The following is a 23,760-nucleotide window of genomic DNA, read 5'->3' on the forward strand; positions in this document are numbered from 1 at the left end:
GCTTAATATTTTTGCCAATGAGCAAGACTCTCCTTGCACTTGTGTTGCATAGCATGCAATGACTTTTTAGATGAAAAAAATTTCCAAGCTGATAAAATCTTGGTGAAGGTACTGAGAGGCCGAGTAAGGTATTCATTCAACAGAAAGCAAGCGTGTCAGTGTATGTCACCTTTATCAACCTACCCTTAGACCCACCCAATTTTAAATTCTCATCTCTAGCTATGATTTCCAAATCGTACATCCTGATCTGCAGTGACATATTATCTTTAATGAGATACTATCTGCAATGACTTGTTTATCTTTTATGGTCCTTTCACGGTTGCCAGCTGACAATGGCAGTAGTCTTCACAAGTTTTCACTTTATGCTATTGATGTAAATGTTGGCTGCAAAGCAGAGCGAGGTGGTGGCCAGCATAATATTTGTTTATGGGACCAACTTCTACAGGTGAAAGAGACAAACTTTTGATTTTACATAGAGCTCTTCAGGTCAACAGAGCAGGCAGTTTCGTTATAGCAAATAGTATCTCTTGTACTGCAGGTTGGTGTATGAAACCCCGGCTTCTTCAGCATTGGTTTTCAGTTCCTACAAACCTTTTACAAGCTGTGGATGTAGAGCCACCTTTTTAACTTGAGAAGATTGTCTGTAGTGAAGAAGGCTTTTTGGTATGTTTTGTCCATTTCGTCACCTTCCCATACACAGATCTTGTAAAGGAGACAAAGCTAAGCTAAATATAAAAACTCAGTTGTCTTAGCCTGGCACAGAGCTCTGAAAACAGCATCTATCCTGCAGCTCATGGAGGTACCGCTCTGTCACTGCACATCAGGATATACGATTTGGAAATTCTAGGTAGAGATGAGAATTTAAAATTGGGTGGGTTTAAGAGAAGGCTGAGAGTTATTTGCTTTGTGAACATCATATTCCATGGCTCACTGCTCTTTGTAGAAAATCCAACAGGGAAGAATGTTAGGGCCAGACTCGTCTTCCCTTACTCAGATTTTGAGTTGCAGCCTACTCCATCAGTAGACCTGTTTTCTGCCTATGGAGTAAGGTACTATTCATCTTGAGTAAGGGTAGAAGAGACTGGCTAGAGAGGTGAAATGCAAAAGATGTAATGTTGCTACTTTTGTAATTGAGAAAAAGAAAATGCATGCACATTCATTTAATCGTTACACAGTCATAAAATATAAAAACAAAATGCCCTGGAAATCCATTAATGGAAGATACTTTTAGAAATAGATCAAACATCACTAGGATTTTTTTTAAGCATGAGGAAAGTGTTTTTAATATCCCTGACATCAGAGGTGAAAGTAAGCCGGTCCGGTCCGGTACAGCGTACCAGCAAGAGCCAGTACGCCGTTCCGGACCGGACCGGCTTCCCCAGGCTGGAGCTTTAAAGGGTCAGGGGCTCCACGCAGCGGCCGGAGCCCCTGGCCTTTTAAGTCACAACCGGAGCACTGGTAAGTCCTTTAAGTTACTTTCACCCCTGCCTGACATTAAAAAAGTATGTGAGAGATTGTAGGATAGTTCCCAGGTACAATGGAAATTAGTATTTCTATGGGACACAGAACCTAGTGCTGTATATAAACATACCTAGTGCTATATATATGTTTTTAAGTCTGTATTTGCATTTCAGAACTTTATTCTTCACATATTTATTCCAAGTAATTAAAGAAGGTTTGTAAGATTGAGTTGCACTAATAGGGCTTGTGTACGAAACCAGCTAACCACTTTATTACATCCATATGGACTTTTTTTCCAATTAATATATGCTGCTTAGGACATCACACAGTCTGTGGAGTTGCTTCCACACAAGGTTTTCTGTAGCATGTCTTTGGTTACCTTAATCCGTCAATCTGTCTAAATAGGTAGATGTTATTCAGCGTCCTTCCTCATACCAACTTGAATAATGGAAAGTTGGTTCAAAGTATGTTAAGGCAGGCATTGTCCAGGCAGACCATGTCTTGATGGTGAAAGTTTGTGTTCAATCTATCCTTCCACTCATAATAGCGGACTACCCTCCCCTCCCATTGGCAATCACATAACGTTCTTATGGCAACTACTGCTTACAATAAACTATTCTGTGCTTATTCTGTGGAAATATTTTCTATTTCCATACACTATATAATTCTCTGATAGAGTCACACTGGGAACAGGAGTGAAGTTTGATCAGGAACCAAAAGGCTGACTCAGAGTAAAATTTTCCATTGCACTGTAGCAAAACTTTGGCCAGAAAGCTCGGCATTAACCTATTCTCCAACTGCTGAGAGAGGACAACAGAAAGGGCTAAGATCAATCTTCTCAAATATTGGCTATGCCCTCACCTGTCATTCCCAGTTCAGTCACTTGAAGTCCATACCCTTTCCCCATCTCTCTTGCTCTCTTGACAGCATAGTTCTTTTTTTCTGATTCAGCATTAATATGATAACCAATGTCCTGATGAACAAATGCATTATAACTAAAGCTGCTTGACAAGTTATTGATTACAAGTTTTTTTTTTTTCTGGACAATGCTGATTTGTCAAAACCAATACTTTTTGTGTGTGTAAACATCTCTTTTGATGAAATTGTGGTCAAGAAGTTTTCTCAGATCCAGAATGGAATTTCTACTCAAAATAATAGCTGCACTTTAGAATGGCCAACAGCCCAGTGGTTAGAGCACTCACCTGGTATGTAGGAGACCCAGGTTCAAGTTCCTGGTCAAAATTGGCAGAGCAGAAACTTGAATCTGGGTCTCACAACCAATCTGTATGCCTTAACCACTGGTCTATTGGCTATCCTGTGGTGGGTGACTTTTTTTTCTTTTCTTTTTTTTTTTTGGTCATGAAAAATCTCAAAAGGCTCAAGTTTGTTCTGATGTGGAATGAAAACAATTTCTGAAACCTCAATTTTTCATGAAACTGAATTCTTGTTTTCTCATCAGCCCTCTCATGAGTGCCTCCTGTTGGCTGCGTATAGTGCTGCAATTTTATTTTTCTCCTAGAACCCCCTGTAAGTTGTTGACCTCGTCAGGCAGGTCTTCAGTTCTCCAGCTAAGTCATGCAATCAACAATGGATGAACCCCTTCTGGGGTAACAAAAGTCCAACAGGGCCTATCACTGTGCCCTTGCTAGTGTCTTTACCCTGTCTCTGAGCTCAGTTCTCAGCCACTTTAGGACTAGCTTTAAGTTCATCCGTGCACTGTTATAGAGCACAGCACAGCCCCCCGCACCTCCAGGGCTTTCTCCCTTGAGAAGTTTTGTCTTCACCTGTTCTCACTGCCAACTTGCCAGCCAGGTTGCCCCTTAAGTTCAGTCCCCTTTTGATGTAGCAGAGTTCAGCAAACAGTTGGCCTTCTCCAGGGTCTTCAGTCCCATCTCTGAGCCTGTTTAAACTCCATCCCCTTTCTCGGGCTTTTAGTAGAGAGTCTTATCCCCTTCTTGGGGCTTGGGACACTTCCCCTTTGGCCGGTGAGGGGACCTGGCCCACCCACTATTCCAGGTCCCAACCCACGGACTTCATGAGCTGCGGGCACGCACTGCTCCCTTTAACTCCATTGATTAGCTGCTACTGTTTTCCCTGGGGTTCTTCCCACTGGGTTTCTTCCCTGTCATCCAGTGCCTTCGGGTTACTGTTCTCAGGTCCACTATCTCCTTTCAAAAAGCAAAATACAGCCAGAACTCAACTTCTGGTTATCTCTTGGGCTTTTGTGGCCAGAACGGAGCACCCTTGCTTGCCGCTCAGGTCCCAGCCAGAAAGTGACCTGCTAAGCCCCTGCAGCTCCTTTTAATAGAGCCTCCTGTGCTCTGATTGGCTGCCTCTCTGCAGCCTTTCTAGGCAGTTCTGGAGGACCCATCCTCCTGTCCTGGAGCAGCGTGTGGTATGACCGCAAAGCCTCCAGCAGGGGGCCTCAAAGGGCCTTTATACCCTGTCATGATAACCATTTAACATGTACTGTGGATTGCTCTAGTAAATTAATTCTGTTTATATCTGAGATGCCAAGTCAAGCTACTATTAACATTTCATTGTCGTGTGCTCCTATGGAATGTTTCCTATTGTAAATACATGTCTCTTGCCAATGTCTATAGTTTTACACCTATGTCCGTTTGTCCATTGATCACAGGGCTAATCACTCTGGGACTCTCACTATGTTGTAGCAGCATCCGCATAGCAAGTTACTGCGTGGTGAACCGGTGTGCTGTAGATTCACATCCTGTCTTGCCATGCAATAACTTGCCATATAGACAAGCCCACAGTGTCACCTTTCCTCTTTATCTAAGTCTCCCTATCTAGATGTCTTGTATGCTTTTCAAATCCATGCTCTTTTTTTCCTCATGACACCTCATTCCTGAGCTTATCTTTAATTGATCTTCAATGAGACTGCATCAAAAATGTGTGTGCTTATATGTTCTCTATTGGGTGGTAATTATTAAAGTCTTCATGAACTACAGTATTTTCCTGATGTTAGATTTCATAACTAAACTTTCTGATTGAAATATTGGTTAATTTATTAATTTGATTGTTATCCTTTAATCTCCTATACTACCTTGTCAAACAAGTTTGACTTTGAATTCATGGACTGTGTGCATCATTAAAATGGAGGAGTAAGTTACCAGTGCAATTTAAAAGGAATAACACATCTGTATTTTGTAAAACAAATCACAATCCATTTGTTTCCAACTTGGGTTATTGTCGTGTGATGAAATGTGCTCTGTTTAGAGCCTGGGTAGATGATACATAAACCCGTGTCTCGTTGTTTAACATGATCTTTTTATTCTTATTACCTTGCTTTCACAAAAGGGAGATTTCACCCAGTTGTTCATCTCACTCCACATTGAGGGGTGCACCCTTGTGTACAGTAAGTGGAATGGTATCTGTTGGGGAAATATAGAAACCCAATTTATGGGGAAGCTGAATGAGCAGCTCTTCTTGTGCAAACCAAAAGAAAATCCTCATAGGTGAGAGTTAAATTCCCCAAATGGAAAACATTCTTTTACACTTGTGACAGACCCAGACCAGTGGAGTACAGGAGTCTGGTAGAAGGCAAATATACTGGCCACTGGATGAATAGTTTTCTGTTCCCTGAGTAACCAGAGCAGGGGCTGTGCTAGAGCAATCAGGAACCTGCTAGAACCAATTAAGCCGGGCAAGCTAATTAAGACACTTGGAGCCAATTAAGAATATACTAGAATCAATTGTGGCAGGCAGACTAATCAGGACACCTGGTTTAAAAAGGACCTCCCATCAATTAGTGGAGTGCGTGCCAGGAGCAGGGAGTGAGAAGGCTTGCTGCTGGAGGACTGAGGGGTACAAATGTGCTCAGGCTTCAGGAGGAAGATCCTGCGGTGAGGATAAAGGAGGTGCTGGGGGCAGGCCAGGAGGAAGGAGCCCAGGTAGTTGTAGCTGTAGCTGTCATGCAGCTGATACAGGAGACGTAGACAGCTGCTATCCATAGGGCCCTGGGCTGGAATTCGGTGTAGAGGGCGGGCCCGGGTTCCCCCCATCTCCCCAACTCCTGATCGGACACAGGAGTTGACCTGGTCTGTGAGCAACACCAGAAGGGAAGGTCTAATTTGGAAAGGGATCTGGCCTGTCCCTGACCCACTAGGTGGGACAACAGAGACTGCGGAGATTGTTCTCCAGCTCCCCCACGCTGGCCAGTGATGAGGTTGGCTGAGTGAATGGCCAGTTTGAGCCTCTAGCAGAAGTGGCCAAACTGAGGGCTGCCATGAACCTCTGAGGCGAGCAAATCCGCCAAAAAGCGTAGGACCCACCAAGGCAGAGGAGGAACATTGTCACACACACTTTTGCTTATCGAGCTAGGTTTTTATACTGCACTCCCTACCATGGTATATGAGCATATTGTGAGCATACAGGGTGGGAGGTTTCCTGTTAGTGTCTGCGTTCACTTTAAACAGAAAGTTATGGCAACAACCAACCCCCGATACAAGATTTCTGTACTTTTTAGGAGATAGCCTTATAAAATGTGGTAATTAAAGTGTCATCTTTTGACTTGGATTTTGCTGCAGTCTGCAACAGATGTTGCCATAAAATTAGTTTGACTGTCTTGACGGAAAAATAATGGCAAGCCAATGGTTACATCATTATCATCATTAATGTATTGTAGGAAGGAAGCTCTAGGACAAGAAGTTGATGCTATAGATCAATATGCATAAAGATACTGCTGTTGGTGTTACCTATGAAACAACAGACTGTTTATCTCAGGGTAACACAACCATGCTGCATAAATATGTCTGTGGTAGAAAGAAATATATTCAATCCTGCTCAATATCTTCCTTCAGTCTTTCTCATTTTCAGAGTCTAAAAATTGCTCCAAGTTCCCCGATTAATGTAGTTGTGTATTTTTTCAAAGAAATCACTGTGTCCCTTCCCTTGGCAGTTGGTTTCATATCGACATTAGTACAAAGCGAATGGTTATGAAATGCCATTCTTTTACTTCTTGAGATATTATCAAAGGCTAAAGTAGTCTTTGACCGATCAATACATCTATTTTTATAGAAGAGAAAATTATTCAGAACTACTTCTCTCTTTTTTTTTTTCTTTTTAGGTGAAGTTCATAAGTTTGTAGGAGAGAAATCTTTAAAATAATTGTTCATGTTACCAGGAAAGCTTGGGACACCAGTGCTGCGTTTGTTCCCTTCCCCCCTTTTGGTATTACTTTTATCATTTTCTGTCTTTCTCTTTGAACTATGTGCGTTTGTTTGGATGTGATACATAATCGGGGGTGAAGGTAAAGCCAAAGACTTACCGGTACGGAGGCCGGGCCTCGAGCAGAAGGAGCGGGGCTGGGGGTCAGCGTCCCAGCTAGCCCTTCCACGCTGCCTTACTCGGGTTGGCCCCAGGGCAGCTGCTCCTTTTGCTCCCCTCCCCCCATTGGCAGCTAGGGGAGGGAGCAAAAGGGGCAACGACATTAAAGCGCTGCAGTGCTTTAAGCAGGGTCCTTTGCTGCGGCAGCACTTTAAAGTCAGCTGGGTACAGGCTGGTACTGGTGGCTACTTTTTACTGTGCACCGTACCGGCCCACTGTCATCCCTGTACGTGATACACTCCAACACTGCAGAGAGCTAGCCCGTTGCTGTCTAGTGGTTAAAGTGTAGGCCTGGAAGCCAGGAACTCCACAGCTCTATTCCTGGCTCTGACACAGATGATTTATTGCCCCAAGCAAGACATTTAAGTTCTCCACCATCTGTAAGATGAGGAGTATAATATTTACAGAGGATGTATGAAGAAATAATCAGCTAAGGCCAATAAGGTACTTTTTATACAAAAAGTGCTATGTGATTGCTAAGTATCCATGTGTGTATGTATGTATATAACTATATAATTATAGGCAGCAGCTGCTAGCACCATGTATTATTAACGACGCCTTACACTTCTCATGGTAAGACCCTGTTTTTACTGGCTTATAACTTCACCTAAATTTAATCATTTGAAATTTTCCATGATGGGCATCTGCCTCAAGCTCAGTTATTTTGGAAAATTTCAGACAACACGGTTCAACTGTTTTTGAGAATGAGGCTAGCGAAAAATACTTTGTTTTGCCCACATTAAAAAAAATGTCAAATTTTCTCCATGCTATGGAGAAGGGACCTGAAATCTGGCAGAGTGCAGCCATTGTCAGTGATGTCTCTATGAAAGTCCACCAAAATTGGTCCAAGGCATAAACCTTTGAAAAATTGCAGTTCACACATACTTAGTGAAGAGTTGCAGAACTTAAAAGCTACATTCTCTGACTAGTGCTGTTCCACATAGAGGATGACAACCTACTGCTATCAGTTACTACATTAGTTCAAATGGCAGAGGTCTGTGTGGTGGATGTCAAGATTCCATCCCCGTTGATGACCCACATAGGTGTCAATATGATGCCACATGATGGGCATTCTGGGGCAGGGGGTTTCAGTTTGCTTTTTTAAAAACTTAGGAAATTACACACCAAAAAACAAAACAAACCAAAAAAAAAACCCTGTTAAAAAAATATTAACTGTGCAAGACAAGCACTCCAAAGTCAGGAAGTTACTTGTGCAACCTCATTTTGGACCCTCTTGTGCGTATGAATTATGACGCATTCTTACACAATCAGATACTATCCCGTGTGTGTATATGGATGTATGGCAGATAATACTTCATAAGATAAGGGAGAAAAGCTAGAGACTCTGATGTACATTAAAGACTTTGCTATTGCCAGTCTTTTTTTGCGTGGAATACACTAGGATGTATGGTGATGAGCAGCAGCACAAAACCCTCAGTGATGGTATGTTTTGGCTTAATGATAAATGTTTTATCACATTGAATTTGGGCTGAACACAACTCATGAGTCATCCAGGTAATTCCAAATCAGTGCTGATTGGGAAAAAAAATTAATCCATACCTCAGCATATGTTACAGACAAACTATTTTAGTAATGTTTTAAGAAGTTTTAAAAACTTTTGTTCTAGTTCCTCTGCATGTAAACCAAGTTTTAGTTTCTATGAGTCCATCTGTACAGAAATCAGGGATCTATAAAAACCTCTAGACGTGACCTAAAATAGCTATTTTATACCTAAAGATGTCACAATTTTAGAGCCTAATATCTCAAGGGCCAAGAGTGAGTGGGTGTTTTCCATTAGGAAGCTCCCTTTTCTGAAGGTATAAAGCTTCCATATCTAGCGCCATGAGGTAATGAGATATCAGACTTTAGATTCTGCACATTTTAAAGCGCAGAATCATATGAAAAATTGGCTTCAGGCAAGTGTGATTTTTGGGAGGGAAATCCACATACAGAAGAGAGGTAAACGTTTCTCTGACAAGTCAGTTTTAAAAAAACAACAACTATGCTTGAAGCCGCTGAGGGATTTGAAATATTAGAAACAGTCATCGGGGAAGATAGAACAATGGGCAGACAAAGTGATCAAAGGTGTGATAAATTTATCAGATGGATGTGTGTGTGTGAGCGTGCTCATATGTGCTAAGAAGACTCTCTGCAATATTTTTCCCCTCAAATGATTATAGTTACACTGCTGGATCATATAATAAAATATTTTTAAATGGGAAGAACCCTTTGTTGTTCTTCATCTGTGCATGTATTTTTAGACCATGATCCCACATACAGCCTAGGGGTTTCTTCAAGACTACTTCCTGTTATGAAAGAGATGCCTTTTAACTGAGAAAAGCAGTTAGTTATGAAACCATTTTTTTGTGCATAACCTTCAGTTTTTATTATTTTTTTTTTGCTGCGTTCACAAGCTAAACCAGCTGTGAGAGGTGCAAGCATATAGTTTGTATTCAGCAAAGATCTGTCTTTTTGTGCTTACTGCAAGGCAAATGGCTTTGCCAGTTGGGGCTACAATTTATCAAGCTGGCAGAGTGACAATTTTCATTACGCTTGAAAATTTATCATGGATAGTCATTTTTGAAGGGTTGACTCTTTTGTTTGAGCAGGGTTCTTACATTTTTAGACTTATAAAAATGGCAATTATTAATGCCATTAACCCATGAGGCAAAGATCAGTTTTGTCCCTGGAAGTTTAAGTATGTCTTCCTGCCAAAGAGATTTATCTGCCTCTGCTGCTGCTTCCAGGGTTTGTGAGTTTAAGGAACAGCTGTAATGTAAAAAAAAAACACTATCTCCCTAAAGAACCATGAAAATTCCTTTTGTCCCAGCTGTTTTAGGAGGAGAGTACGGCAAAGGAGAAATAAAGTTAAAATATTAAATTTTAATGTTCCAAATTATTATGTTCCCTGCTCTTATCTTCTCCCTTGTCTTCAGAGGCTTAGCGAATTTTCAGAAGGTTTGTTGTGTCTCCATAACCACAACTCACTGATAAGGCTCTTTCTTTCACGGTACAATGTAGATATTTCAAACAATTAATCCACCAACACTAGCAGCAAGTGAATTTAGCCATAGTTCTGGGAGGTACTAAGCAGCTCCCGAGGGCACGTCTAATCTGTCATCGCAGGATGTGTCTGCAGCTTGAATGGACATACCTGAGCTAGCTCTAATCTATCTAGCTCAGATCCCAGAATAGAGAAGCTATGGCAGTTCGCACTTCGGGCTAGCTCTACAAGTAATTACCCTACAAGGCTTTCAGGTGGGCTTAACTGCAGTGCAGACCTACCCTGAGAGACGTTGGGTATCCTAAGTTTGCATTGATTTCAATGGGAGCTGAGGGCATTTGCACCTTGCAGACTCAGTACATAATTAGGGTTTTCTGGTGGTGCAGACTGACTAAAGCAGAGGTCAAGGTCAAAGTTGTCTGACATGATATGATACTTTGTTAAAAGTACTGGTAGTAAGAGACCATATTGTCATACTGTGGTACTAGCTTGCATCCCCTGTTTTCAAGCATGATGTTGATTCACTGCTTACTCATGTGAGTTATAGGAATACGATTCCAATTTAAAAATAGATGGATTTGTCTTAAAATGCCCACCACTGTTTAAAAGAAAAATAGTTGCAGTACAGTAAAATATCTTCATAATGCAAGGCAGAAACTCTCCCATACACATACGTTGTGTGCTAGCCGTCCTGTGCTCTTGACTTACATAATGTGATATAGAGCAAGTGTACTGTGGTATCAACAGATAATTTTAACAGGTGTATTCAAGCGTTGTATGCATGTTGCAGTGAAACACATGCTGTGTAGTCAAGAAATGAATTTATGGTTGAATACTGCATTACATATGCAAGCAAAATGTAAAGCTAAATATACACCAGTTGAGGAGCTGCCCCTAAGTGACTTCAGTGGCAGAAGAACATTTACCTCTCTAAGGATCATAGAATCAGATCCTTAATTGGTATATTTTGACATGAACCAAACAGTTGCTGACACAAGTGGATGGAGAGGCGTGGATATGAGAATACAATCCTTTGGTATTGATAGCTTCCATTAGTACATGTAGCAGAGAGGAGTCTATTCTGCTTGTACTGCATTTTTACAGAATTGTGTAAAAATCATATGACATCCATAAATGAGTATTAATGGCATTTTAATAACAGAAAGAGGAAGCTTTAACACTAAATAAATGGGAGAGAATGTTAATAACTAAAATGGACAGCCACTTAGCTTCCCTCTCCAGACATAATTCTATTTTGTGATTAACAGCCAACATTGGCTCATATTTAATGAACAACTATTTGGCATTAAAGAAGCCCTGTGGAGAACTTGAGACCTCCAGATTAAGGGTTTGTTTTGTTTTTAAAAGAAAGTTGAAGAGCTCATACAGTGAAAGGCAGGTTTTCGTGATTTATTAAAAATGTCAAAGTAAATTGTCTTAAAATACACTTTAAACATTACACTGTTTTTCCAGCCAGCCCATTTCACAGCAGCAAGCTCAGTGCATCCTTGATGTACTAATGCACTGGACAGTTCCTTCCCTGGAAGACTAATGTTTAGTGAACCAGGGAAGAATTTTAAAGAGGCTGCTTGGCAAAATAGGAAGTTTCCCTCATAGATAGGGCAGTGTTTAAAAAGCTGGACCAATGCCTTCACCCACAATGACATTTAGGAGAAGGGAATGAGGGCAATGCAAATATACTCTCCTACCTCTGAAAGCACCTAGGATTGCCAACTCTCCAGGGTTGTTCTGGAGTCTCCAGGAATTAAAAAATTAATCTTTAATTAAAGATAATGTCATGTGAGGAAACCTCCAGGAATTCATCCAACCAAAGTTACCATCCCTAGGCCCACCACTACTTCTGCCTTAACTGCTCCTCTGCACCTCCACATCCCACCCTTTACAAGTGGTAGGTGTTTTGTTATTTAGTATTTGCATAGTGCCACCACTATGGCAGGCATTTTACAGACCAGACTAAAGAAAAAATCTTTTCTCTGAGAATTTACACTTTAAATAGACATGTGGCAGAAAGTGGTTGAGATGAGAAACAGATTGAATGAATGGAGGGATTGATCTTGTGTCTAGTTAGAAAATATGAAAGGAAGTGAACTGTGTGGATGCTGGACCCAGGCTTGTTCCTACCCGGTCCCATTGACCCTATAAAGTATACGTACGTAATACATAAAATGGGGGGAGGGTTATTACTCCACTCCTCTATCTTCACATAAATGATTCTTGTAATGATTCCATGGTCACATAGATGTTGGTCATCAGTTATACAAGCTACTGTAATTGAGTAATACATTTTTGCATGCTACCATACTTGTAGGTGTAACACCATATAAAAGTAAGGATCATTGAACTTGGATTGTAAAATTTAATACCTTTGTATTATTCTTTTTGATAGTAAGAGTATATTAATTCGTAAGTACTCTCTGTGTCATGGCATACTGATAATGTTTAAAACCTTTTGATTTTCCTTTCATGTAGAGCAGCAAAGATGAGATGTAACCACATTGAAGTTAATGAACTAACAGTGGTGTAAAGCTAGTGTAAATAAGAGGAGAATCAGACTAAATCGGGGGGCCAAGATAATCTTCATCCACGAATATTAAAGGAATTGGCACCTGAAATTGCAAGCCCATTAGCAAGAATTTTTAATGAATCTGTAAACTCAGGAGTTATACCGTATGACTGGAGAATTGCTAACATAGTTCCTATTTTTAAGAAAGGGAAAAAAAAGTGATATGGGTAACTACAAGCCTGTTAGTTTCACATCTGTAGTATGCAAGGTCTTGGAAAAGATTTTGAGGGAGAAAGTAGTTGAGGACATTGAGGTCAATGGTAAATGGGACAAAATACAACATGGTTTTACAAAAGGTAGATCGTGCCAAACCAACCTGCTCCTTCTTTGAGAAAGTAACAGATTTTTTAGACAAAGGAAATGTAGTGGATCTAATTTACCTAGATTTCAGTAAGGCGTTTGATATGGTGCCACATGGGGAATTATTAGTTAAATTGGAAAAGATGGGACTCAATATGAAAACTGAAAGGTGGATAAGGAATTGGTTGAAGGGGAGACTACAGCGGGTCATACTGAAAGGTGAACCGTCAGGCTGGAGGGAGGTTACCAGTGGAGTTCCTCAGGGATCAGTCTTGGGACCAATCTTATTTAATCTTTTTATTACTGACCTGAGGACAAAAAGTGGGAGTGTGCTAATAAAGTCTGCTGATGACACGAAGCTGGGAGGTATTGCCATTTTAGAGAAGGACCAGGATATCATACAGGAGGATCTGGATGACCTTGTAAACTGGAGTAATAGTAATAGGATGAAATTTAATAGTGAGGAGCGTAAGGTCATACATTTAGGGATTAATAACAAGAATTTTCGTTATAAGCTGGGGACGCATCAATTAGAAATAATGGAGGAGGAGAAGGACCTTGGAGTATTGGTTGACCACAGGATGACTATGAGCCACCAGTGTGATATGGCCGTGAAAAAAGATAATGCAGTCTTGGGATGCATCAGGCAAGATATTTCCAGTAGAGATAAGGAGGTGTTAGTACCTTTATACAAGGCACTGGTGAGACTTCATCTGGAATACTGTGTGCAGTTCTGGTCTCCCACATTTAAGAAGGATGAATTCAAACTGGAACAGGTACAGAGAAGGGCTACTAGGATGATCCAAGGAATGGAAAACCTGTTTTATGAAAGGAGACTCAAGGAGCTTGGCTTGTTTAACCTAACTAAAAGAAGATTGAAGGGAGATATGATTGCTCTCTATAAATATATCAGAGGGATAAATACCAGGGAGGGAGAGAAATTATTTAAGCTCAGTACCAATGTGGTACAAGAACAAATGGATATAAACTGGCCATCAGGAAGTTTAGACTTGAAATTAGATGAAAGTTTCTAACCATCAGAGGAGTGAAATTCTGGAACAGCCTTCCAAGGGAAGCAGTGGGGACAAAAGACCTATTTGGCTTCAAGATTAAACACAATAAGTTTATGGAGGAGATGGTGTGATGGGATAACATGAATTTTGCAATTAGTTGATCTTTATTCATGGTAAATAGGCCCAATGGCCTGTGATGGGATGTTAGATGGGGTGGGCTCTGAGTTATTACAGAGAATTCTTTCCTGGGTATCTGGCTGGTGAATCTTGCCCACATGCTCAGGGTTCAGCTGATCACTATATTTGGGGTCGGGAAGGAATTTTCCTCCAGGGCAGATTGGAAGAGGCCCTGGGGTTTTTTTGCCCCCCTCTGCAGCATGGGGCATGGGTCACTTGCTGGAAGATTCTCTGCAACTTGAGGTCTTTAAACCATGATTTGAGGACTTCAATAGCTCAGACATAGGTGAGAGGTTTATTGCAGGAGTGGGTGGGTGAGATTCTGTGGCCTACATTGTGCAGGAGGTCAGACTAGATGATCATAATGGTCCCTTCTGACCTTAATATCTATGAGTCTGAGTCTCTTACCTAGATTGAAGAAAGAATAATACTAGGGCTGTCAAGCAATTAAAAAAATTAATTGCGCAATTAATTATTATGTTAATAATAGAATACCATTTATTTAAATATTTTTGGATGTTTTCTACATTTTCAAATATATTGATTTCAATTACAACACAGTGTACCATGCTCACTTTATATTAATTTTTATTACAAATATTTGTTATAAAAATAAAAATAAATAGTATTTTTCAATTCACCTCATACAAGTACTGTAATAATATCTCTTTATCATGAAAGCTGAACTTACAAATGCAGAATTATATACAAAAATAACTGCATTCAATGTAAAACTTTAGAGCCTACAAGTCCACTCAGTCCTAATTCTTGTTCAGCCAGTCACTCAGACAAACTACTTTGTTTATGTTCGCAGGAGATAATCCTGCCTGCTTCTTGTTTACAATGTCACCTGAAAGTGAGAACAGGTGTTCATATGGCACAGTTGTAGCCGGCGTCGCAAGATATTTACGTGCCAGATGCGTTAAAGATTCATTAGTCCCTTCTATGCTTCAACCACCATTCCAGGGCACATGAGTCCATGCTAATGAGGTGTTCTGCTCGATAGTGATTCAAAGCAGTCTGACGCATGTTCACTTTCATCATCTGAGTCAGGATGCCACCAGCAGAAGGTTGATTTTCTCTTTTGGTGGTTTGGGTTCTGTAGTTTCCGCAACGGAGTGTTGCTCTTTTAAGACTTCTGAAAGCATGCTTCACACCTCATGCCTCTCAGATTTTGGAAAGCACTTCAGATTCTTAAACCTTGGGTTGAGTGCTGTAGCTGTCTTTAGAAATCTCACATTGGTACCTACTTTGTATTTTGTGAAATCTGCTGTGTTCTTAAAATGAACAACATGTGCTGGGTCATCATCCAAGACTGCTATAACATGAAATATGGCAGAATGCAAGTAAAACAGAGCAGGAGACATATTGTTCTCCCCCAAGGAGTTCAGTCACAGATTTAATTAATGCTTATTTTTTTTAATGAGTGTCATCAGCATGGAAGCATGTCCTCTGGAATGGTGGCTGAAGCATGAAGGGGCGTACGAGTGTTTAGCATATCAGACATGTAAATAACGTGCAATGCAGGCTAAAAAAGTGCCTTTTCTCACTTTCAGGTGACATTGTAAATAAGAAACCAGCAGCATTATCTCCTGTCAATGTAAACAAACTTGTTTATCTTAGTGATTGGCTGAACAAGAAGTAGGACTGAGTGGACTTGTAGGTTCTAAAGTTTGACATTGTTTTACTTTTGAGTGCAGTTTCATAACAAAAAAATCAACTTTTGTAAGTTGCACTTTTATGGTATTGTATGAGGTGAATGAAAAATACTATTTATTTTGTTTATCATTTTTACAGTGCAAAAATTTGTAATAAAAATAATATCAAGTGAGCACTGTACACTTTGTATTCTGTGTTGTAATTGAAAGCAATAAATTTGAAAATGTAGAAAACATCCAAAATATTTAATAAATTTCAGTTGGTATTCTATTGTTTAACAGTGCAATTAGAACTGTGATTAATTATGGTTTTTTTTTGTAATCGTGATTAATTTTTTTTAATGTGAGTTAACTGCGATTAATCAACAGCCCTAATTAATACCACATTGAGATCTGACACCATGACAATTAGACATGAGAAGTTGTAGGGTTTGACACTGTATTGAGTGATTTAAGTGCCCCTAGTAAAGCTGGCACCTACATGTCCCTACCTTGTTTAAGAAATGAATTAACTAGCAGCCTTGAAATAATTGCAGAAGTGTCCATGTGATGTCTTTCTGGCCTCTGAGAATGAAGAAACAGATAGAAGACATGTTAGTCTATGTGGAGTGACAAAACAGGTTAGTGTTAAGTGCCATTCCGCAGGGATTGATAACGTTTTTCTGTGGTGAGAGGGGAAAGCACAGTTGACAGGCTAACTAAAGCAAGGCTATGAACTATCTGAGTATAAACTGCATTGCACTCTGCATAGCACCTGGAAGATGGATAGGAGATACTCATTTAGGCTGTTATAGACAACGTGAAATACAACTTAATGAGAAATCATAGCATTATACGGTATATCTGTATGAAAGGTCCAATGAACCTATGGCAACACAGTGAAATATAATTGGGAATGAAAACTAGGGCAAACAAGGGGACATAATGTAATTTTTGGATATTAGTTTGTGAAAATTTAATATTTTTCATGATATGGATCTGAAGTGTTTGGTTTGATTCTCCTCTCAGTTTTGGTAGGGTTAACAGGAGAAACACGTGTGAAACCAGTGAAGTTAAATTGTTGTAAAACCACTGTAAGACTTTGTGTGGCTTTAACTGAATGTGTACTTTAACACAAGTTGTAAAGCTCAATGAGAAAACTGAATTCACAAATGCTTATCTCTATCTGAATTTATTATTACACATTTGGCTCCGCTGTAGCCATGTGATGTTTAATGGTTCTCTTACTTCTGAAGAGTTTTCTGACTTTCAGTAATGATTTTTAATATAGACATTTAAAAAAAATATATCCACTTTTTTCCACTGGATTATCAAGTGTTTGTGGGAAATGAATGCCCCAAAAGGGGAGCATATCAATGTTACATAGTAGGAACTTTTACACAATGAGAATGATATCATTAAGGTAAAATAATTGTGTATATTTAAAGTCTTATACAAAACTAGAAAGTCCAAAATCCCCACCCAAAACCCAAACAGCATCACAAATTTGAAATGTATTAACATTTAATATGCCACAGCTGTAACCTGTGTTTTTACAAATTTTAAAACTTTTTCATTTGCTTTCTGTATATTGCAATAAAAACAAAAGTTACCCTCACAGCCAGGTGCAGCAAGGTCTCAATTATTGCATAATAATTCACTTTATGGGGCTCCAGAGGGGCCCTGCCATCAGTTTTGTATCTAAACTGCACATTAGACAGGAATTATTTCCACAGTATTTCAGCCTGTCTCAATTTATTGCTATATTGCCCCATCCATGAATACTCCAGGCACATTATCTGGCTTTGGCTCTTCCTCTCCTCATTATTCTCGCTGTTCTCCTAAAGGATATTTATTTGCATTAGGTGTCTCTCTTTTGATCACAGGTTTGGGCCCTGATCCTGCAGTGAGCTGACCACAGGCACGACGGTCTTAGAGTTTTCATGAATGAGGCTCAGAGGATTTGGCTTTCAATATCAGATCATAAAACAAAAGGCTCATAATCAACAGCTGGTGACTGTGAGAAATCAGAGTTTGTAACATCCATAGGGAATTGATTTCTTGGATATGTCTTAAACTCACATTTCTAACAATGTTATATGAGAGACATGTCTGTCTGAACTGGAATTAGTATAGCAGTGAACTATCAATTAAATTCAAGCAGGTGCAGATGCTAAGGCGGGGGAGGGGAGATGCAGCCTTGGCAAAATAGAATACTGAGCTGTCCCTGATTTGTCTTTGAAAGCCTTTTTATATTGATAGTGCTAAGGATCTGATGGAATATCAGAATCCAAAGACAGATTTTACTATCATATCTGGCCCCTTGCTCTCTAATGAGCTGAACCTAAAACCTATATGCTCCCAAAAACACTGAAGGTGCAAGAATAGTTTTGAATTCAAAAACAATTTCTGTGGCTGGGACTCATTTTATTAGAAAGTGAAAATGATTATAAGAAAACAATGTTCTAATTAAAAGCAAGAGCTGAACTAACTGCTCAAAGTGAACATGCTAAACTTTGAAAGCTTTTCCACTTGTCTTTGGTAGCACGTGAAAATGTGTGACAAAACGTGGGATTTGTTTAACTGCTGCAATGTTACTAATCTAGAAGCAAATTGTGCTGTCCTCAATGAAAGTTTCTCCTGAATATTTACTACAAAATTTAGTCCAAAGTAATTACTCATCTACTATCCATCATGCATCTGTTCTAGGCCTAATACTGTTTCCATGGAAGACCATTGGATTCATGGATTCTAAGGCCAGAAAGACCACTGTCATTGCCTAGTCTGACCTCCTGCATAACGAAGGCCAAAGGACTTCTATCAATTAATTCCAGCTGAACTAGAATGTATCTTTTAGAAAAACATCCAATCTTCTTGATTTAAAGTTTTTTCAGTGATGAAGAAACTACCTCAACCCTTGGCAGGTTGTCCCCATAATTATTAACCTCCCTCTTAAAAATTTGCGCCTTATTTCCAATTTTAATATATCTAGCTTCTACTTCCAGCCATTTGATCTTGTTATAGCTTTGACTGCTTGATTGGAGAGCCCTCTATCAAAATTTTGTTCCCCATGTAGGGAGATATAAACTGTGATCAACTGAAGATTTGCCATTGACTTCTACCGATAAATAGAGGAGTTACATTTCCAGTCAGTCAACATCTTCCGTGAGCAAGTAGGTCATATCTGAGAAAATAAGAAATGTGGTCTTGAGCACAGACCTAGAAGCTCTTTATTCTTCAGTCTTGCTGGTTCTGAAAGCAGCTTCCTCTGTGGCTTTAAGCAAGTCACTCAGGGTGAGTGCCTCACCTTTGCTCTGCCCCTTTTACATTTAAGAGGTAAGAGGGCTGAAGTGGCATAGAGGGCACTAAAGTGGCTGGGGAAGAAGTCCCCTTGTGTAGGCATTGCAGAGACAGGTGTAAAGCTGCCTTTTTGTGTATTGGGCAGTACTCTGGGTGGCTAGCTCCTCCTGCTGCTTACATCACTGTAGCTACACTTCTATTTTTACAGTGCTAGTTTGATCACAGATAGCACAGGCAAGTCTTTTTGAGCTGGAATTTACATAACAATGGCCATACTGGTTCAGACCAACAGTAAATCTAGCCCAGTATCCTCGCTTCTGACAGTGGCTGGTGTCAGATGCTTCAGAAGGAATGAACAGGACAAGGCAATTATTGAGTGTTCCATCACCGTTGTCCAGTCCCAGTGTCTGGCAGTCAGATGTTTAGGGACACCCAAAGCATGGGCTAGCATTGTTGACCATCTTGGCTAATAGACATTGATGGATCTGTCCTCCATGAACTTACCTAATTCTTTTTTGAACCCAGTTATACTTTTGGCCTTCACAACAGCCCCTGGGAATGAGTCCAACAGGTTGACTTTGCATTGTGTAAAGAAATACTTCCTTGTTTGTTGTAACTGTGCTGCCTATTAATTTCATTGGGTGACCCTGAGTTCCTGTCTTATATAAAGGGGTAAATAACACTTCCTTATTCACTTTCTACACACCGTTCATTATTTTATAGACCTCTATCAAAACCCTCAATGGTCTCTTTAATCTCTCCTCATATGGAGGCTGTTCCATACACCTAATCATTTTGGTTGCCCTTCTCTGTATCTTTTCCATTTCTAGTATCTTTTTTGAGATGGGGTGACCAGAACTGCATGCAGTTTTCAAGAGGTGGGCATACCATGGATTTATATAGTGGCATTATGATATTTTCTGTTTTGTTATCTAACCCTTTCCCAATGGATGCTACCATTCTGTTAGCTATTTTGACTGCTGCTGCACATCGAACAGATGTTTTCAGAGATCTATCCACAATGACTCCAAGATCTTTCTTGAGTGGTAAAAGCTAATTTAGACTCCATCATTTTGTGTGTATAGTTTGGATAATGTTTTCCAACATGCATTACTTTGCATTTATCAACATTGAATTTCACCTCCCATTTTCTTGCCCAGTCACCTAGTTTTGTGAGATCCTTTGTAATTCTTCATAGTCAGCTTTGGACTTAACTATCTTGAGTAATTTCTTATCATCTTCAAACTTTGCCAAATCACTCTTTAATCCCTTTTTCCAGATCATTTATTAATATGTTGAGCAGCACTGGTCCCAGTACAAGTCTTTGGGGTACCTGCTATTTACCTCTCGCCACTGTGAAAACTGAACATTTATTACTACCCTTTGTTTCCTATCTTTTAACCAGATACTGATCCATGAGAGGCTCTTCCTTCTCATCCCATGAATTCTTTCTTTGATTAAGAAACTTTGCTTGGGACCTTGTCAAGGGCTTTCTGAAAGTTCAAGTACACTATATCCACTGCATCACCCTTGTCCATGTGTTTGTTGACATCCTCAAAGAATTCTAATAGGTTGGTGAGGCATGATTTCCCTTTACAAAACCTGTGGTGACTCTTTCCCAATGTCCCGTGTTTATATATGGGTCTGATAATTCTGTTCTTTACTACAGTTTCAACCAATGTGCCTGGTACTGAAGCTAGGCTTACCGATCTATAATTGCCAGGATTGTCCCTGGAGTCTTTTTTAAAAATTGGAGTTACAATGGCTATCTTCCTGTCATTTGGTACAGAGGCTGTTTTAAGCAATAGGTTACATACCACTGTTAGTAGTTCTGCAATTTCATATTTCAGTTCTTTCAGAATTCCTGTGTGAATAACCTCTGGTCCTGGAGACTTATTACTGTTTAATTTACCAGTTTGTTCCAAAACCTCCTCTACTGACACCTCTCACTCTGGGACATTTCCTCAGATTTGTCATCTAAAAAGAATGGCTCAGGTGTGGGAATCTCCCTCATGCCTTCTGCAGTGAAAGCCAATGCAAAGAATCCATTTAAGTTATCTGCAATAGCTTTGTCTTCCTTGAGTGCTACTATAGCACTTCAGCCATCCTGTGGCCCACTGATTGTCTGCCAGCCTCCCTGCTTCTGATGAACGTTAAAAAAAATTGCTGTTAGTTTGTGTCTTTTGCTAGTTGCTCTTCAAATTCTTTTTTGGTCTGCCTAATTATACGTTTACACTTGACTTGCCAGAGTTTATGCTCCTTTCTATTTTCACTATATACTTTCTAGCTACACATCCAGCTTGAAGTGTAGACATACCGAAAGTTATACTGATGCCTCTCTGGCCCCTGGAGCAGCCTATGTTTGGGATGGTGCAAAGGTGGAATAGCAACCCCTTTCCCCTCACTCCTTCCCCTGGGTTGTGAGACACCTCCTGTCTCTTTGTGTCTTGGCTTCCACAAATAGGGATAGTAATCCTCACCCAACTTCAGAGTTTTTCAAGCAGTTATAACTCACTGATGGTCATAAAATGATCTGAAGATAAAATGCACTACTGTGTATAAACACATTGGATGAAACTCTGGCCCCTTTGAAGTCAAAAACAAACTCCCATTGACCTCAGTGAGATAGGATTTTGCCCATTGATTTTTTTAAAAAAGAAAGTAATTTTAAAAGAAATGTCCAGAAGGAGGACTGCAACATCACACCTTTGATTTCACAAAGATACTTTTGTATTTATAAAATGAGTGTATCAGTTTTAGAAGGCACTTTATAGATATTTCGGCTGTAGTGTATTCAGTGAATTTCATAGGCAATATGAGAGAATTTGTTGATATCAAATATTTATGAATAAGAACATAGTACTTTGTTCTTAAAAAGTAACTTTTCTTAAGTGTCTTTTTCCCTGGGACTGCTGAAAATTGCAGACACTGGGTCAAATGAGAGAAAAAGTACTGAAAATATCTCTATATGTAACAAAATCCTAAATAGTTATTAACTGGCACAACGGTAAGTGCAACAGTGTGAATGCATTTGAAATAAATCATTTTCTGGCAATTGCAAAGATTCTGATATCACTTTCCATCCTGTCGCTACTTTTGATACTTGCATAATTGTAGTGAATGACTTTGCATGTGATAGTTTTAAAGAGCAGGAGAGTTTTAAGGTATCATCTTTCTTTGCAATGAAGTTTATAATAACCTGTAGGTATATGCTGGTAATAAAGGTTTAATGAACACACAAGTCAACTTCAGAATATTCAGTCATGTTTCCATAGTGACAGTTTAAATCATGTTACACAGGTCTATTTTTAAAAACATATTAATGGTCAGCAAATGAAATACCAATTCAATAAATTGAAATGAAGAGGCTCTGTAGACATATCCAGCACTCATTTACATCTAGGATGATTCCACTTGAGCATGGAAAGCATTCAGGATAATTGCTGTTCCTCAAAGGGTCATTTTGATTAATACACAAACAAAACTTAGTTTGGTATTTAGGCAGTTATGATTGCAGTGAGATTTCAGGTATAAATCTTTGTGGTGAGGCTCGAAATAGAAGGAGAATTTTATAGCTCTTCTGATGGGTTTGTTCTTGTGTATAATATTTAATAGCACACAGTTCAGAGTTCAGTTTAGACAGACTATCAGTTATGTAGCCCTCTTGGGTCACAGGATGCCCCAAACAGTTTATCTAAAAACGATGTGGAGGGAGGGATACATGCGTATCACTCCAGATGAGCTGCTAAGCATGCATGACAAGGATGCAGATTCTTTACAGAATTACCCTCAATGCAATGCAGTGCTAAAATGGATCTACTCAGTTTATCCCTCCTACTTTTATTTCCAAAGGGGTGCACTCAGATTTGCTTGCCATAATTTTGATGCAATTAATTGCTAAATTAAAGTTAAGCTCATAATGGACTGTAGTATGTATTCTAGGTGACTTGGGACTAAAAAGTCTCTTTCCTCCTATCCAGGTTTTGATTACATTATCAGTTGCAACAGTTCCCACTTAGCAACTGGTGTCTTTACAAGACTACAAGAATTAACTACAAGCCTACAAGAATTAACATTATCGAAGCAGGATGTTCTTATTGAACACTTCTAGCAAGGATCTGTAGGTGTTTCCTCTTGGATTTAATTGAATGAGCTCTTAGATGGGTTGTGTAACAAAGGATCTTAAAAGCTGTCCCTGGTTCATAATGGATGATTCCAATTTTGCTTGTCAACAAAGACATCTTAAAAAGCAATTTAATTTTCTTTATCGATCAGTTACATTTACCATGAAAAGTTGTGATTTTTATCTTGCAGCCTAGTTGCAAAGCCTAATAAATATCATAGTTGAGGGTGGTTTGTAGCATGCTATTTAGAGCATGAGTAGGAAGACTTTCATACATTTTAAATAACATGAACAGAATGCTCTTCCCAAATCACCATGTTAAGCCTTTACATAAAGAACACCTCACTAGCACTGTATATCTTTTGCTGAGGTCTGTGCCTTTGAAAGGGAGTGACCTATTTGACAGGAGCAGGGCCTTGTATATAAGGCTACTTCCTGCCCCTTCCCCCCCGAAAAATAGTACCCATGCACCTGGGATTTTTCCACTTATTGGAGAGAGCTGGAGAGATTGTTTATACAGTTGAGCTCAGACAGCTGGTTACATCGTTTGATGGTTACAAGTCATTGTAAGTGGGGGTTTATAATAAGTCAGCTCTTCCCAACTGCTGCACCAGCTAGCCACCATTGGTAGACTGGTTTCTTGTAGGCATCATAGCAGCAGTGGGCCTTGAGGATGGATTTGACAGAGGAGAGTAATGGCCTTATAGGTCAGTTTAAGGAGCACTGCTTGCATAAGGAGCATTGTCAAAGGCAGCACAGAGGTACGTGTGGAGAAGCAGGCAAATGGGCTTTCCAGGCTGGAAAAATTCATAGAGAAA

Source organism: Eretmochelys imbricata, chromosome 9, assembly GCF_965152235.1.
Source record: "Eretmochelys imbricata isolate rEreImb1 chromosome 9, rEreImb1.hap1, whole genome shotgun sequence".
Classification (NCBI taxonomy): Eukaryota; Metazoa; Chordata; order Testudines; family Cheloniidae; genus Eretmochelys; species Eretmochelys imbricata.